Consider the following 16,298-nt stretch of genomic DNA (forward strand, 5'->3'; position numbering starts at 1 on the left):
AGTATTTTCTTTTGGGAAATATCCAGAAATTCCTGGCTTTTTAGTCAATTTCGTGATAAATTGCACTTTTTATGATAAAAATATAAAAAAATCCAAATATCAGAATTTTTTGTGGGTTTTCCTTGAGTTTTACCTACCAAAATAGGCTGTTTTCAGCATGTCTTAGAGGTTCCAACTATTCGCGGATTCTAAACATTCCTGGGGGGCTCTGGTACGCATCCCCCAAGAATACAGTGGGACCACTATGTGTGTGTGTGTGTGTATATATATATATATTATATATATATATATAATATATATAAAATATATATTATATATATATATATATATATATATTATATATATATATAGATATATATATATATATATAATATATATTCATGTTCTCTGGATTCGCGGACTCAGACATTCGCGGATTTCTCTTGGGGAATGTTTCCCACATTATTCACAGAAATTTCGCATATTTGTGGTATTTTTCAATGAGAAATATCCACAAATTCCTGTTTTTTTATCAATTTCATCATAAAATGCACTTTTTGTAATAAAACTATTAAAAAAACCAACTATGAAAATTTTTAGTGGGTTTTTGTTGAGTTTTAACTAACAAAATAGGCTGTTTTTAGCATTTTTATAGGGGTTCCAACTATTCGCGGTTTCTAACTATTCACGGGAGGGTCTGATACGCATCCCCCACAAATACGGGGGGACCACTATATATATATATATATATATATATATATATATATATATATATATACAGTGGTACCTCGAGATACAAAATTAATCCGTTCTGAGGCGGCCTTCGTATCATGAGTTTTTCGTATCTTGAACTGCATTTTACATGTAAAATGGCTAATCCGTTCCAAGCCCCCCAAAAACACCACAGTAAATTTCATAATAAAGCTAAATTGACCTATAAACAATGAAATACTACAACAATTTGGACCATTCAATACCTAACTTAATACGTACTGTTGATATGTACTACATAGTACCTGTAAATAAAGTGTATTAGTGTACATGGTATACAAGAAATACTGTACGTACATACGTACGTATGTAGTAAAATGTGGAAACTTACCTTTCGAGTGAGGCTATCTCCGAAAGTGGCGACAGAGGAGGAGGACAAACGGCAGATACGTACACTTAACTTTACGAAACACATAAAAAAATGTCAGGAAAACATAAACTAAACTTTACGAAACACATTAACAAAACTGTAACACTCAACTTAACAAAAAACTAAAAATAAAATTTTTTTTCTTTTTTGATTTTTAAATTTTTTTTATTTATTTATTTATTTATTTATTTTTCAACTTCACCACTTTCAACTTTCTGTTTTTCGTAGTATTACTTGGTTCTTCCTTTTTCTTACTCCTACTAAAGGCCTCTTTAAAAAAATAACTATCCAAGGAAGATTGCTTCTGCCTGCTTTTGACAATGTTCCTGAAATGACTCAAGCAAACGTCATCGAACTGTGCAAGCATACAACCTGTGTAAGCCTTTTCAGGGTGTCTCTTTTCTACAAATGATCACACTTTATGAAAAACAGCTAGAGCATCCTTAATTTCTGCCGTTGTCATAGAGTCGTCGTCCTCCTCCTCACCGCTGCTAGAGAACTCTTCTTGAAGAAAATTATGTTGCATAGCCTCCAACTCCTTCAGGTCATCCATTGTAAGATCCTCTTGGTGCTCCTCGAGAAGGTCATTGATGTCGTCCTCGTCGACGACCAGCCCCATGAACTTGCCGAGTGCAACGATCTCGTCAAGATCTGGTTGCGAAACAGTTTCAGAATCATCAACTGTTCCTGAATCTGCAGCACCAGCTTCGCCCACGTCGAATCCCTCGAAGTCTCGGGCGGATACGGCATCAGGCCAGAGTTTCCTCCACAAGGAATTCAAGTTTCACCTCGAAACCTCCTGCCAAGCTTGGTCGATGAGTCAGATGCATATCACAACGTCGAAATGCTCCTTCCAAAATTCATGCAAGGTGAGGTTTGTGGTATCGGTGATGTCGAAACATCTCTTGAAAAGATGTTTCGTATACAGCTTCTTGAAGTTCGATATCATTTGCTGGTCCATTGGCTGGAGGACAGGGGTGGTGTTAGGCAGAAGATAAGAACCTTCATAAATGAATACTCCGCTAAGATATCTTTCTCAAGGCCAGGAGGGTGAGCAGGGGCATTGTCCAACAACAGCAGACATTTCAGAGGGAGGTGCTTCTCTTCCAAGAATTTCTTCACTGTCAGGCCGAAACACAGATTTACCCACTCAATGAACAAAAGTTACCCAGGCTTTTGCAATAGCCCTCCACATCACTGGAAGCTTCTCCTTAAGCACTTTGTGGGCCTTGAAGGCTTGAGGAATCTCCTAATGATACACAAGTAGGGGCTTCACCTTGCAATCCCCACTGGCGTTCGAACAAAGTGTGAGCGTAAGCCTGTCTTTCGTAGGCTTATGCCCAGGAAGCTTCTTCTCTTCCTGTGTGATGTACATCCGAGGAGGCATTTTTATCCAAAAAAGGCCAGTCTCATCACATTTGAAGACTTGCTGAGAATTGTTGCCTTCGTTGAGTCATTTTGTCGAACGTCTTAATAAAGGCTTCGGCCGCTTTCGTGTCCGAGCTGGCCGCCTCCCCATGCCGCACCACCGAATGCATGCCAGTCCGTTTACGGAATTTTTCGAACCACCCATGAGAAGCCTTGAACTCTGGGGTTGGCGTCGATATCCCTTCTCCTCCGTCGTCTTCGACCTGGGCAATCAAATCGGCAAAAATAGCACTGGCCTTGTGGCAGATTGCCGTCTCCGTTATCGTATCACCAGAGATTTCTTTGTCTTTTATCCAAACAAGAAGCAGCCTTTCCATTTCATTGTGCACGTGGCTCCTCTTGCTGGACAAAATAGTCACGCCCTTGGAAGGTGTAGCTGCTTTGATGACATCCTTCTGCTTAAGGATGGTGCCTATCGTCAACGGATTTCGGCCATATTCCTTGGCGATCACACTCAATCGCATACCAGCTTCATACTTTTTAATTATCTCCATCTTCGTCCCCAAAGAAAGCATCCTCTTCTTTCCGTGAACTTCAACTTTCTTGGGACCCATGACTACGTATATACTGTACGTAATTATGTTATGTAGTATACGTATGTAGTAAAGTTCTCACACAACACGATAAAGTATACTACAAGGAAATCACTAACAAATTTACGTTAATAAACGAAATCGTATAGAACAAACTAATTCTGCGTGCTTACGATACCGATGATGCTGCCAAGTGGCCGAAAGAGCATGCCACTACGTAGATGAATCATGGGATCATGGGAGAGATGCTGACCAATAGGAGAGAAGGATCTTATGGCGGTGACTAGCATCAGGAACATATGGGAGAGCGGGAGGATGGTGGCGACTCTACTCAGTTGGTGGAGCGCGAGTTTTAAAATTGTTATTGGTGGTCAGGGCAAATCTCCGACTTTACAGCAACAACCTTTCGGATCTTGAACAATTTTCATATGTACAGCCACAAAAATCTTCGTATTTGCTTTCGTATCTCGAGTTTTTTGTAAGTTGAGCCTCGCATATCTCAAGGTACAACTGTATGTATGAGTATATATATATATATTAATATCTATATATATATATATATATATAATATATATATATAATAATATATATAGATATATATATATATATAATATATATATATATATATGTGTGTGTGTGTATATATATATATATATATATATATATATATATATATATATATATATATATATATATATATATATAGGGGAGAGTGGGGCACAGTGGGACGAAAAAAATTAAATTAATTGCCAAAACTTTATTTTCTATCAAATTTTAATGAAACTTTTGCATAATCTGCATCAATCTATATACTTCAAACTGTAAAGAGTCCATCACCCTATGATTAATTCTTCATGGGTAGAGAAATACAAAATAAAATCTTTTCAAATTGTCCCACAGTGCCCCATACGTGGGCACAGTGGGACAGACCATTGGACACAGTGGGACGCAGTTCAAGAAACATTTATTAGATCAAAATTAACATCAAAATATAGGTATGAGCATGGCATCTTTGTTTTGCCACTTGATTGCCACAGAAGCTATCAGGCACTTGATGATACTTAAACTGTGTTTTTTTCTTTCTTCTGAAGTAAGAAACCTCAAAATCTCTAGTAAGATCTTTAGTTGAAATTAATATTCCAAAATAGTACATCTTAGGTGCAGTACTAAATTCAACTAATATAAATTCACCTAATGTTGGTTCCCTTTCTAGCACTTGAAAGGTATGGGGATCATTTATCATACTCTCCTCTTCAAGTACGTTATCAGATGAATGATCAGAAAGAATAGGTTCCTCGTCAGTGGATGAAGTAGCTGTTTCTAAAAAAATCTTGGTCTTGGGAAGTTTTTTTGTCTCTTGGTTTGTAGTAGTGTCCTTTTTTTCTGGGGTGTCTGTGGCAATCATACTTCAACCTTTCTTACGTCCTCGTCTTTTTGTGGATCAGATTTTGGATATCCTCGGAATGCTTTTGGAGGTACCGATTCTCCAGATGGGCCAGCTCCTTCGTCTAATTCAAGTGTTGTATCAGTTACCTCATTCCCTTTGGTAGGCCTGTCAGTGACAGAGCTAGGAGCAAAATTATGTTCAGTAAATATATTAGCATCAAGTGGAAATATTCCACTTTTCCTGAATCCTGATAAAATGTTTGGGGGAGTCATGGACCGTTGGTGAGCAATGTTGGCTATTCCAGCCACATTATAAATAGTTAATGGGACACCAGGCTTTTGTAAAAGGCGTGACTCCATGGCAGAGTAGTCATGAGCTTTAAATGATGAGTAAACTTCCACATCAAGAGGTTGCAGTTTATGACTACAAAGTGGATGAAGAGTGAAAATTGTAATCCCATGCTCTTTTGATAAGTCTAGCACTTGAATGAATAGATGTGAATTGTGATTATCATACATAAAAAAGATTGGTTTTCCTTTGATGAACAGGTGTGTCTTATAAAATATTGTATTACTTGTACAAAGAGCTCATTTGTCATCCAATCGGTTAGGTTTGCTAAGCCAAGAGTGCCAAAGGGAGCTTCATTGATCATATGGAATTTAAAGTGTGTGCGCGTGGAAACACCATGGCAGGAGGGATGCTAGTACCTAATGCATTAATAATGCAACGTTGTAACATGTGCGCCCTTTTTACTGCTTGTTGTTCGATTAAATTGCCCGAAACCTTTCTCTACGGGGACCTTTTGTGGTTTCTGGACTGTAGATGTTGTAGTTTCGACAAGACTGTAAACTCTAGAACCATCTGCAAAATATTCATATCTACCATATACTTCTCTAAGCTTCGCAAAAAAAATTATCAGAATTATGTTTGCGGAAAGCTACAGGCTTCTGGTTTTCTAATACTAAGATCAGGGCGTCTTTTCATAAATCCATAGAGCCAGTCTTTCTCAGCCATTTTTAGTACATTCCATGATTGTGGAAAAGTTTTACCATTTATAATGCCATTTCGTAAGCTAATTGGCGAGTACATTTTGTTGACAGGCCATAATTCATCTTAGAGGATGTGATTAAGTAATTTTTTAGAGTCATCTCTTCATCAGATGTGAACACAGAAGTGCATTCATAATTCGGTCGCATTCGAATAATCTCTCCTTCTTTGGCGTTTTTTGGCTTTCGGGACATATCTGGAGAAACCTAGACCTATATATTTTCAACTATTTTAACTGTTTAGTCAGGAGAATTAGATTTGAAAAAGAAAAAAAAAATACGGAGATGAAATTTGCTCTATCAATTCCTAAAGAGATGTAGAATAACACAGTAAAAATCACCAAGAATCCCCCAGGAACAGTTTGGAAAATTTAAGATTTTCTGATATCCCTCAATATCAGCCATATTAGTATCAAGGGGCCTATTAGTAATTATGAGAGCCTTCGCAAATCAAAATAGGCTTTTGAGGGAATAATTTTTCATAGAAAAATGAGCAAAATAATATGGGGGATATAAAAAAATTTCTCAAAATGCTCAAGGGAGATTCTTAGTGACTTTTTATTCTTCGTCTCTTCAGAAATTGATAGAGCAAATAATCTCTACATATGTATTTTTTCCTGCATTTTTACTTAAATTTCCAGTATAGAGGAAATTCTCAATTCTCAACCTCTTAACTTTCCTAAGTTTTTTTGTTTTATATCTACTTTTCTATTTGTTCAGAATTTTCTCTACTTTATGAAGTATTTTAATCTTTCAAAGTTATTTGTTATATTTTTCCTCAAAAATCCTACGTATAGGCCTATTTATTTACTCTTTGATCTCTTAGTTATCTATTAAAATATTTACCCTCAAAATATTGTCTACCGATGCTTCAATTTATTTGTCTACAATACTACTTGAACTGAGATACTGAAGGGATGAAATACAAATATTTCAATCTGAAAGCTACCGGTGAAGAGTATTTCGTGCAACTCCTTTTATTTCTGCTGCCTTTCTTTGGCTAGTTCCATCTAATACTAATTTAACAGCTTCTTTCATAGAATTTTCAGTAAAAGTTCCAATTTCTGTTTTTCTTTTCCTATTTCTTGGCATTACGTAATCCTGTAAATAAGTTTTTTGATGTGTAAAGCTTACATTTAGGTTCAAATAGCAATACAGTATAGAATATTATATGTGTCATTGTTGATTACAAGCATTGTTTGAAGATTTTAATACAAACAGTGTAAACGTATTGATTCAAAATCATGGGGCAGAGTGGGACACTGTCCCACTCTGCCCCGAAGATTCTTGTCCCACTGTGCCCCATTATAATAATTTGACAATGAAATGAATACAGGCCCTTGCCAATAAGCACATGACAAATATTTATCCAGTTGTCATATCTGTATCCCTTCCTATATCCGATCACTGTATATTGGGAATACTAGTACAAACACTGAGCACTTGAATGCAAAACAAGTGAAAAGAAAAAAATGTACTTTACTCACCAAAAATTAACAAATGCTTGAAAAAAAGTTTCAATCTGTTGATCCTCAAAACAAAAATGGCTCAATATTTGCATTTTTAGTTATTCTCTCTGCCACTAGGAGCTCATTCGAAAAAATTACCAATTAGTCACTTAAAAAGCCAGTGTCCCGGTTGTACCCCCATGTCCCACTCTGCCCACTCTCCCCTATATATATATATCTATATATATATATATATATATATTATATATATATATATATATATTATATATAATATATATATATATATATATGTATATATATATATATTATATATATATATATATATATATATTACGTATATATATATATATGAATATGTGTATATATATATATATATATATATATATATATATATATATAATATATATATATATATATATATATAGTATATATATATATATATAATGTAACATGGGGGATTTCCCCAGTTATTCACAAAAGGTAAGCGTAGACACGAAACGGAAGGCAGACCCACACATCCCATTACTTATAACCTTTCTCTCTCACTCTCTCTCCAAGGAATCTCACGAACGAACAATATATTATTAATCAAAACCCATAGGCCTTACAGATAGCCACTAAGTAACTGAAAACTAACAGTTTAACGATTTTCCACAATCCCACCAAGGCTTTGTCGTTCGAAAACTATCGCTAAGCCATAACCCCTTTTATTTTCTACCTGGCCACCCATCTCTACATTGGCGTTCCTAGGCATAGAAAAGAAAGAACACTTTTATATCCCCTCTTAACCGTCTACCACCACTGTAACATGGGGGGATTTTCCCCCAGTTATTCACAAGGTAAGCGTAGACACGAAACGGAAGGCAGACCCACACATCCCATTACTTATAACCTTTCTCTCTCTCTCTCTCTCCAAGGAATCTCTCCATTCTAACAGGTAATGAAAATGAGAGAGTTGCATCACAACATTAGCGTTTATTAACAAGAATAAATAAATCAATTAACCAAGTAATCCAGTCTTACAGACTAACTCAAAAACAGTACAATGTCAAGTCACCAAAAAGTCTACGCCCCTCTGGGAACTCTTTGTCCCCCGGCATTTCCAGATCCGTCTGTTTCAAAGATACAGAACACATCCCGGTAAGTACACACACAAGTTCAAAGACAAAGTTAATAAAATGGAACATCTTACAAGATATCAAACAAGCCATCCCTTTGGCTAAAGCACTTGAACACTTACCCAGACAGCCGGACACTAAACACTTAATAAAAAACTTCCCCCGGCGAATGCCACGGCATCTTGCCTATGGCTTGAAGCCCTCTGTCAAAATCCCTCCCATAGGCTTGGGTATGAACCTATTTAACAGAAAGAGGCGCACACGCACATACGAACACACAGTTCGATAGCGCCTCGCGGTTCTATCTGCATCCAGTTTCCCAAAGGCACTTTGAGAAGAGTTCATAAACTGTCGTACATTGACTCGTTGAACTAATCACTTTTATCTCACGCCACCCCTAGAAACTCATTGATCAGCTACTCTCAGGTCGTTACCTCTGCACTGTTCTCCACATTCCATAGGTCACAGAGAACGCACGAACAATATATTATTAATCAAAACCCCTAGGCCTTATATATATATATATATATATATATATATATATATATATTATATATATATATATATATATATATAACTGGCTTTTGTATCGACAGTTGCTACTATTAATTTTATGTGACAAATTCCATTTTATCCTGTAGTTATGGTTATTTATATGGTTGAAAATAGATGAGTTCTGTTGCTCATACCTAACGGACTGTTTAAGTTTTATTAATCTAAGGGGATTGATTTTCCTGTAAAACGGATGTAAGATTGGTCACATGCAGGCATGGGATTCAGGAGTATTTTGATGTTATTTTCATGACTAGATACAATTTTATGATACAAAATTATTTAATAATTTTCAAATATTAATATTAATCAATACTGAACGTATTAGGTTTAATAATATTAAATGATGTTTAATAAAAATAATAATTCTCTCTCTCTCTTTGTTTGGCATGATAAATAAAAGATTTACTTAACTCGCATATCATTCGACCCCTAAATTTTCACCCTTAAAAAATTATTTTATCACGTATCTCACATATCATGTGAGTTGAATTCACGAGACCAAATAACAATCGGCTAACCTCTTTACCTCCTCTTTATTCCAATTTTTAGTTAGGCTAACCCCTTTTCCTCCATCTCGAGTCTTAATCTATACCATCCTCTAGTTAAGTTTAAAAAAGTAAAAGAGAATGCCAAAAGTATCGGTAGTAATGATATACTTGTTTGAAAAACGCATACAGCCAGAAACAGCTGATTTGCTATAAACAACCAATCCAATAGATAATTACAGACTTTTTGCTTGCATTTCAACCATCGTACGATAGTAAAAAATTACCATAGTTATGTTACAAATGACGTTAAGGAGAATATGACTGATATATTTTTACATTACAGGTAGTAGTCGACTTACTACCGCAATTGGTTATGACCAACCAGTCACAAATCGATTAGGATGCAAGTCAGCTCGTGTTAATTTCTCGTAAGAATATAATACTAGCCTAGCCTACACAGGGTAATCAGCACCATCTTTACATATAGGGTAGCCTAGCCTACACTACACACCATACTTTAAACATATATATGGCATAGTAATTATTAATTACAGCTAATTCTCTAGGTTCAATGCACACTGGCTTATGATAATTCAGTACAGAGAAATGGTCTAACATTTAACAAGTTAGCCTCGCGTGTACGATGATGATGATATCATGGTACATATATCGTATATATACGAATAAAGAAGGCTAGCCTTCAGTAAACTGTATACTACATATACGATATAATGTAGTAATTTTTTAATATAAGCCAATTTTGGAGGTTCAATGCATTCTGACTATGACATATCAGTAGAAAAAAAATAGACACGAAACGGGAATCAGATTCGGACCGACATCGGCATACCTAATTGAGCGATGTCAGGCTGCTGACGGCTAGTATATTTACGAAATAAAAACAATGAACATGCATCTTTTCTGTGATTCTTTTAAAAAGTTACACATTACAGTATCCAATAATATTTTATGTAATCTCATACTATTATGTATATCATAAAATACTGACAAAGCAGTCAGCGTTTTGGATTAGAAATCGGGTGATGGGGAATACGAGTTTATTTTTCCGTATTTAACTCAATTCGGAGCAAATTGCCTTAATTCTAGTTAGCGTAAAATATCTAGATACTTTACTTATATAAGACAAGGTAATTTGTCATTTTACTATGTGTTTTTGAGTCGAAATATGAATTAAATACGTCTGAAGTTTTGATTAAAATGATTTTCTCTCAATTTTATCTACGGTTGTGTTTGATGGCATAAGTTTACTGGAGTTATATCTTTGTTGCCAATGCATGATAATACAGGCAGTCCCCGGGTTACAACGGTCTCGGCTTACGACGTTCCGAGGTTAAGGCGTTTTTCAATTATATTCATCAGAAATTATTTCCAGGGTTACGATGCCTACAACATTGATCTGGCAGATGAAATATGACACCAAAAATGCAAAATAATCAATATTTGAAGTTTTTTTTATGAAAAATGCAATAAGAATGCAGTTTACATAGTTTTCAATGCACCCAAAGCATTACAAGTAAGGTTTTCTTAGGATTTTTGACGATGTTCCAGCTTACGACGATTTTCGGGTTACAACGCATCTCAAGAACGGAACCCCCGTCGTAACCCGGGGACTGCCTGTAGTACTATATGGATGAAACTCACAAACTTCGGTATAGTACCTTCAAACTCAACCGTAAAGAAAATGAGAGAAATGTATTTTAATCAAAACTATTGGGCATGAAAGAACACATTTTACTGTTTTCACTCCAATAAAAGATAAATACGTAAAGCTCGTAGTATTCTGATGAGATAAAGTGAAAATATACATTGGAATCTCTTGATTTTTGTTTATGCAATAAACATGCCCTCAGCACCATCTACTAACGAAAAAATAACTAAATTTTGTTCACAAACGATACGCTTTTAAGTGATATTTCCACTTGACAACACTTTGTATAACATACAATAACCTGGTCTCATATAAATAAAGTAGCTTGATATTCATTTGCGCTAACTAGAAGCAAGAAAATCGCTCTGATTTGAGTTCAACACAGCAAACACAAACTTACTTGCAATCGCCCTCAATTGATTTTCAAACTAAAACATGATTGCTATGTTTGTATTTTATAATACAAACAAATAGTAATATGAAGATACATATAATATCATTGGATGCAGTTAAGTAAAACATAACTTTTTAAAAGATCCATGGAAAAAATGCATATCTATTATGTTTGTAATTTATCATACATTACTAATATATGACTATTACATCCTCAAATTTTATATCTCATGTAAGATGCGACCCCTTAAAATCAGCTCCAAAATTAGGGCTTCAAAAGTCACATGATACGCGAGTATATACAGTAAATATAATAATAATAATAATAATAATAATAATAATAATAATAATAATAATAATAATAATAATAATAATAATAACACACTGTTATTACAATATTAATACATTTCTATCATAAGTTATTTTAAAAATTTAAAGAAATAAATTTTCCCTGTTGTGAAGTGAGCGTGGGAGGTTGGGCCTATCAGAAATATCACATTACTTGACAGAAAGTGACCAAGTTCCAAATTGCTGTCAATACCTGATCATCTCATTTCTATTTCTTCCCTCTTTCATCTCTCTCTCTCCCTCTGCCAAAGGGTAAAAATGAAAAATGGATTGATAGATAGACAAATAGATACTTAGTTCAGTTGCTGCCCGTCCCCCCACCTCTTGAAAAAATATACGTATGGCGGAGGGGAAGAAGTGTTACCTATAAAGGTTCATTTCAATCTTTTGATATAGTAAAGGGTTATTCTCTCTCTCTCTTATTATTCTCTGTCTCCAAAATAATTCATAAAAAATTTCAATCTTGATGGTAAAACATTTGATGTTGCCCATTCAATGCTCTCTCTCTCTCTCTCTCTCCTCTTCTCCTCTCAATCTCTCTCTCCTCGCTCTCGTCTCTCTCTCTCTCTCGCTCTCTCTCTCTCTCTCTCTCTGTAATTGGCTGTATGTATATATTTCTAATGGTAAAATGTTTAAGATGACTATGAAATTATATTTATAATATCATTTCAAAGATTAATACAGTAGTAACAGAATAATAATTTAAGGTATATTTGATGTAGGATGATACTTTAAGTATGTATACATTTGGTACGTATTTGAACTTTCAAGATAGGTAGTTATAAGCATTTTTAGAGGTGGGGGTGTTCTAAGAATTCGTGGATAGGTAGTTATAAGCATTTTTAGAGGGGGGTTCTAAGTATTCGTGGATTCCAGCTATTCACAGGGAGGTCTGGTACACATCCCCCATGAATACGAGGGGTTCACTGTAAAATACTGTCCTGAAAGCTTGAAGGCTACCCAAAATCGGCAATAATCCCTCACTGAAATCCGGTCTCCGACCGGTGAATTTAAGAACACAGTTGCCATCAACAATCGGTGTTACCCAAATATTGGCAGAAATAGAATGAAGTTGTCTGATAGTCTGTTCTTGCTATTCCTGTTAGTGGGTGGGACCAGTCACCTGCACTAAATATGTGAAGTGTTACCCATGAATTTTTTAATTTTCAACCTACAGAGGCAACAAATTGTTAGCTAAGTAATTACTGGGTAAGTTACTTATATAAAACCTTTAATTACAGCAAGGATTCCTCTACCACCGACTGTCTCAATAACTTGCAGCTTGAACATCCAGACGTTTCCAGCGCTATGTTGATGTAACTAAGAACACTACTACCTATGCTTCAAGGAAAACTGTATCACCTCTACCTAAGCAAAGATCCCTTTAGCTAATGGTTTCCAGCCTTGGTTCTGAAAACCAAAATCATTATACCACAAGGATATTCAATAGCATAGGACTGGCTCTGCCTTTCACCATATCATAGGGCAAACAAAATTCAGTCTCAAAACCAATATGTAATAAAACCATCAAACATGATTTCTTGCCATAACTGGTGAGGTGAAGTATTCCAATGTAACTCAGTGATGTCATTAATTGTCTGATTAATAATTAATAATAATAATAATAATAATAATAATAATAATAATAATAATAATAATAATAATAATATGTGGCGCCGTGGCAGAGTGGGTTAGGTCGTCAATGGACTGGTTAAGCAACATTGGGGCTGGTTAGTTATTGGATGGGTGACTACTCTCCTCGGCGTTGATTCCTTGGGAAAGGACCGTTACCATAATTTCTTCTGTCTACTCAGCTGTAAATGGGTACCTATTCCTGATGGGGTAGGGCCCAGCTATGAGTTAAATAGCAAAACTCAGCAATGATGGAAAGAAATGAAGGATTAAACAACAACAACAATGTAAATGGAACCTCTGGCAACAGAGGAGCTTTGTCTGGCAGCCAGGTATTCAGCCCAATTGAAGGGGAAGACGGCCAGGTACTTGGAGGTTGTTATTCAGCAATTGACCAGCACAACAACAGTAACCAACAACCAGAGACTGGAGCTACAGAAGCAAACCAGAGGAAGAAATGGACAAGAGAAGAAAATAAGGAAACATGGAGATGCTACATCAAAAGCAACCCGACAGAGAGAGGATATAGAAGTAGGTTGCTCAAAATCTGGAATGAGAGGAATAACACCCCCCAAACAGAACAGAGGCTGGCAGACCAAGTAAGGAACATAAAGAAAAAGAACTGGCTCTCCCCAACAGAAAGAGAGGAACTGGAAAGGGAAATGACACATGGCAAAGAATTACAAGATGACGAACTGAGAGACGATGCCACAGAAGATGACAGGGATGATGAGGTATCAAACAACGACACACAAAGAAACACAGACAAAGTAAGAGAGAGGACAGAATGGATAGAGAAGATCAGACAATGAATAAAGCCAGATACAGAGAGAACAAAGATCCCCTCCATGAAAGCCTACAACACCAAGAAATTAAGGGAGAAAACAAGTGAGGTCAATGAAATAATAAGAATAATACACACCAACAGTATCACAGAAACAAATAACTTGGCATATGTAGGAGCAAGATTAGTAGCAGAACTGATGGGGATACAAACACCAACACCACCAGCACAACCAACCCAACAGAAACCAAAACAGCAACTGCCTTGGAAAAGGTGCCTGGAAAAGCAAATCATGGTGATGAGATCTGACTTGAGTAAACTGAAAGAGATGGCAGAAAAAAGGCTAAGAAGCAAGAAAACAAGGGAGGAACTGAGCGAGAAATACAAAGTACAGGAGAGGGGACTAAACAACACAATAGAATATGTAAAAAAGAGGCTTAAGGCCAAAGCACATAAGATCCAATGGTACATGAACAGGAATAAGGGATACCAACAGAACAAACTATTCGGAACCAACCAGAAAAGACTATATAGCCAACCAAGAGGGGAAGACAACCGAACCAAGTAAGAGACTCTGGGAAAACATATGGAGCAATCCGGTATCACACAACAAACATGCAACATGGCTCCAGGAAGTCAAGGCAGAAGAAACAGGGAGAATAAAACAAAGATTCACTAAGATCACAACAGACACCATCAGACACCAACTAAAGAAAATGCCCAGCTGGAAAGCCCCAGATCCCGATGAAGTCCACGGATACTGGCACAAAAACTTCAAGGCCCTACACCCACAAATAGCAGAACAACTCCAGCATTGTATCACAAATCACCATTCACCTAAATGGATGACCACAGGAAGCACATCCTTAGTACAGAAAGACAAGAGTAAGGGAAATATAGCCAATAACTACAGGCCTATCACCTGCCTACCAATAATGTGGAAGTTACTAACAGGTATCATCAGTGAAAGGCTATACAACTACCTAGAGGATGCATACACCCCCACCGACAGAAAGGCTGCAGAAGGAAGTGTAGGGGCACAAAAGACCAGCTCTTGATAGACAAAATGGTAATGAAGAACAGAAGGAAAAGGAAAACCAACCTAAGCATGGCATGGATTGACTATAAGAAAGCCTTTGACATAATACCACACACATGGCTAATAGAATGCCTGAAAATATATGGGGCAAAGGAAAAAACCATCAGCTTCCTCAAAAATACAATGCGTAACTGGAATACAATACTTACAAGCTCTGGAATAAGACTAGCATAGGTTAATATCAAGAGAGGGATCTTCCAGGGCGACTCACTGTCCCAACTACTCTTCATAGTAGCCATGATTCCCATGACAAAAGAACTGCAGAAGATGGATGCTGGGTACCAACTCAAGAAAAGAGACAACAGAACTAACCATCTGATGTTCATGGACAACATCAAGCTGTATGGTAAGAGCATCAAGGAAATAGATACCCTAATCCAGACTGTAAGGATTGTATCTGGGGACATCAGGATGGAGTTTGGAATAGAAAAATGTGCCTTAGTCAGCAAACAAAAGGGCAAAGTAACAAGGACTGAAGGGATAAAGCTACCAGATGGGAGCAACATCAAACACATAGATGAGACGGGATACAAATACCTGGGAATAATGTAAGGAGGGGATATAAAACACCAAGAAATGAATGACACTATCAAGAAAGAATATATGCAGAGACTCAAGGCGATACTCAAGTCAAAACTCAACGCTGGAAATATGATAGAAGCCATAAACACATAGGCAGTGCCAGTAATCAGATACAGCGCAGGCATAGTGGAATGGACGAAGGCAGAACTCCACAGCATAGACCAGAAAACTAGGAACTATATGACAATACACAAAGCACTACACCCAAGAGCAAATACAGACAGACTATACATAACATGAAAGGAAGGAGGGAGAGGACTACTAAGCACAGAAGATTGCATCAACATCGAGAACAGAGCATTGGGGCAATATCTGAAAACCAGTGAAGACCAGTGGCTCAAGAGTGCATGGGAAGGAAGAAGGACTGATAAAAGATGAAGACCCAGAAATATACAGAGACAGGAGAATGACAAACAGGAAAGAGAATGGCACAACAAACCAACGCACAGACAAAACATGAAACAGACTAAAGAACTAGCCAGCGATTTAACATGGCAATAACTACAGAGGGGAGAGCTCAAGAAGGAAACTGAAGGAATGATAACAGCGGCACAAGATCAGGCCCTAAGAACCAGATATGTTCAAAGAATGATAGATGGAAATAACATCTCTCCCATATGTAGGAAGTGCAATACAAAAAATGAGAC

The 16,298-nt window shown here is 36.5% G+C and overlaps 2 protein-coding genes across 2 annotated transcripts in view; both read right to left on the reverse strand.

The window, feature by feature from the left end:
- Window positions 1–16,298, reverse strand: part of LOC135219241 (serine hydrolase-like protein) — a 40,067-nt gene that overhangs the window by 16,805 nt on the left and 6,964 nt on the right. The window lies entirely within an intron of this gene.
- Window positions 1–16,298, reverse strand: part of LOC135219243 (serine hydrolase-like protein) — a 79,382-nt gene that overhangs the window by 14,158 nt on the left and 48,926 nt on the right. The gene's annotated exons all lie outside the window — the stretch shown is intronic.

The sequence above is a fragment of the Macrobrachium nipponense genome, chromosome 1 (assembly GCF_015104395.2).
Source record: "Macrobrachium nipponense isolate FS-2020 chromosome 1, ASM1510439v2, whole genome shotgun sequence".
Lineage (NCBI taxonomy): Eukaryota > Metazoa > Arthropoda > Malacostraca > Decapoda > Palaemonidae > Macrobrachium > Macrobrachium nipponense.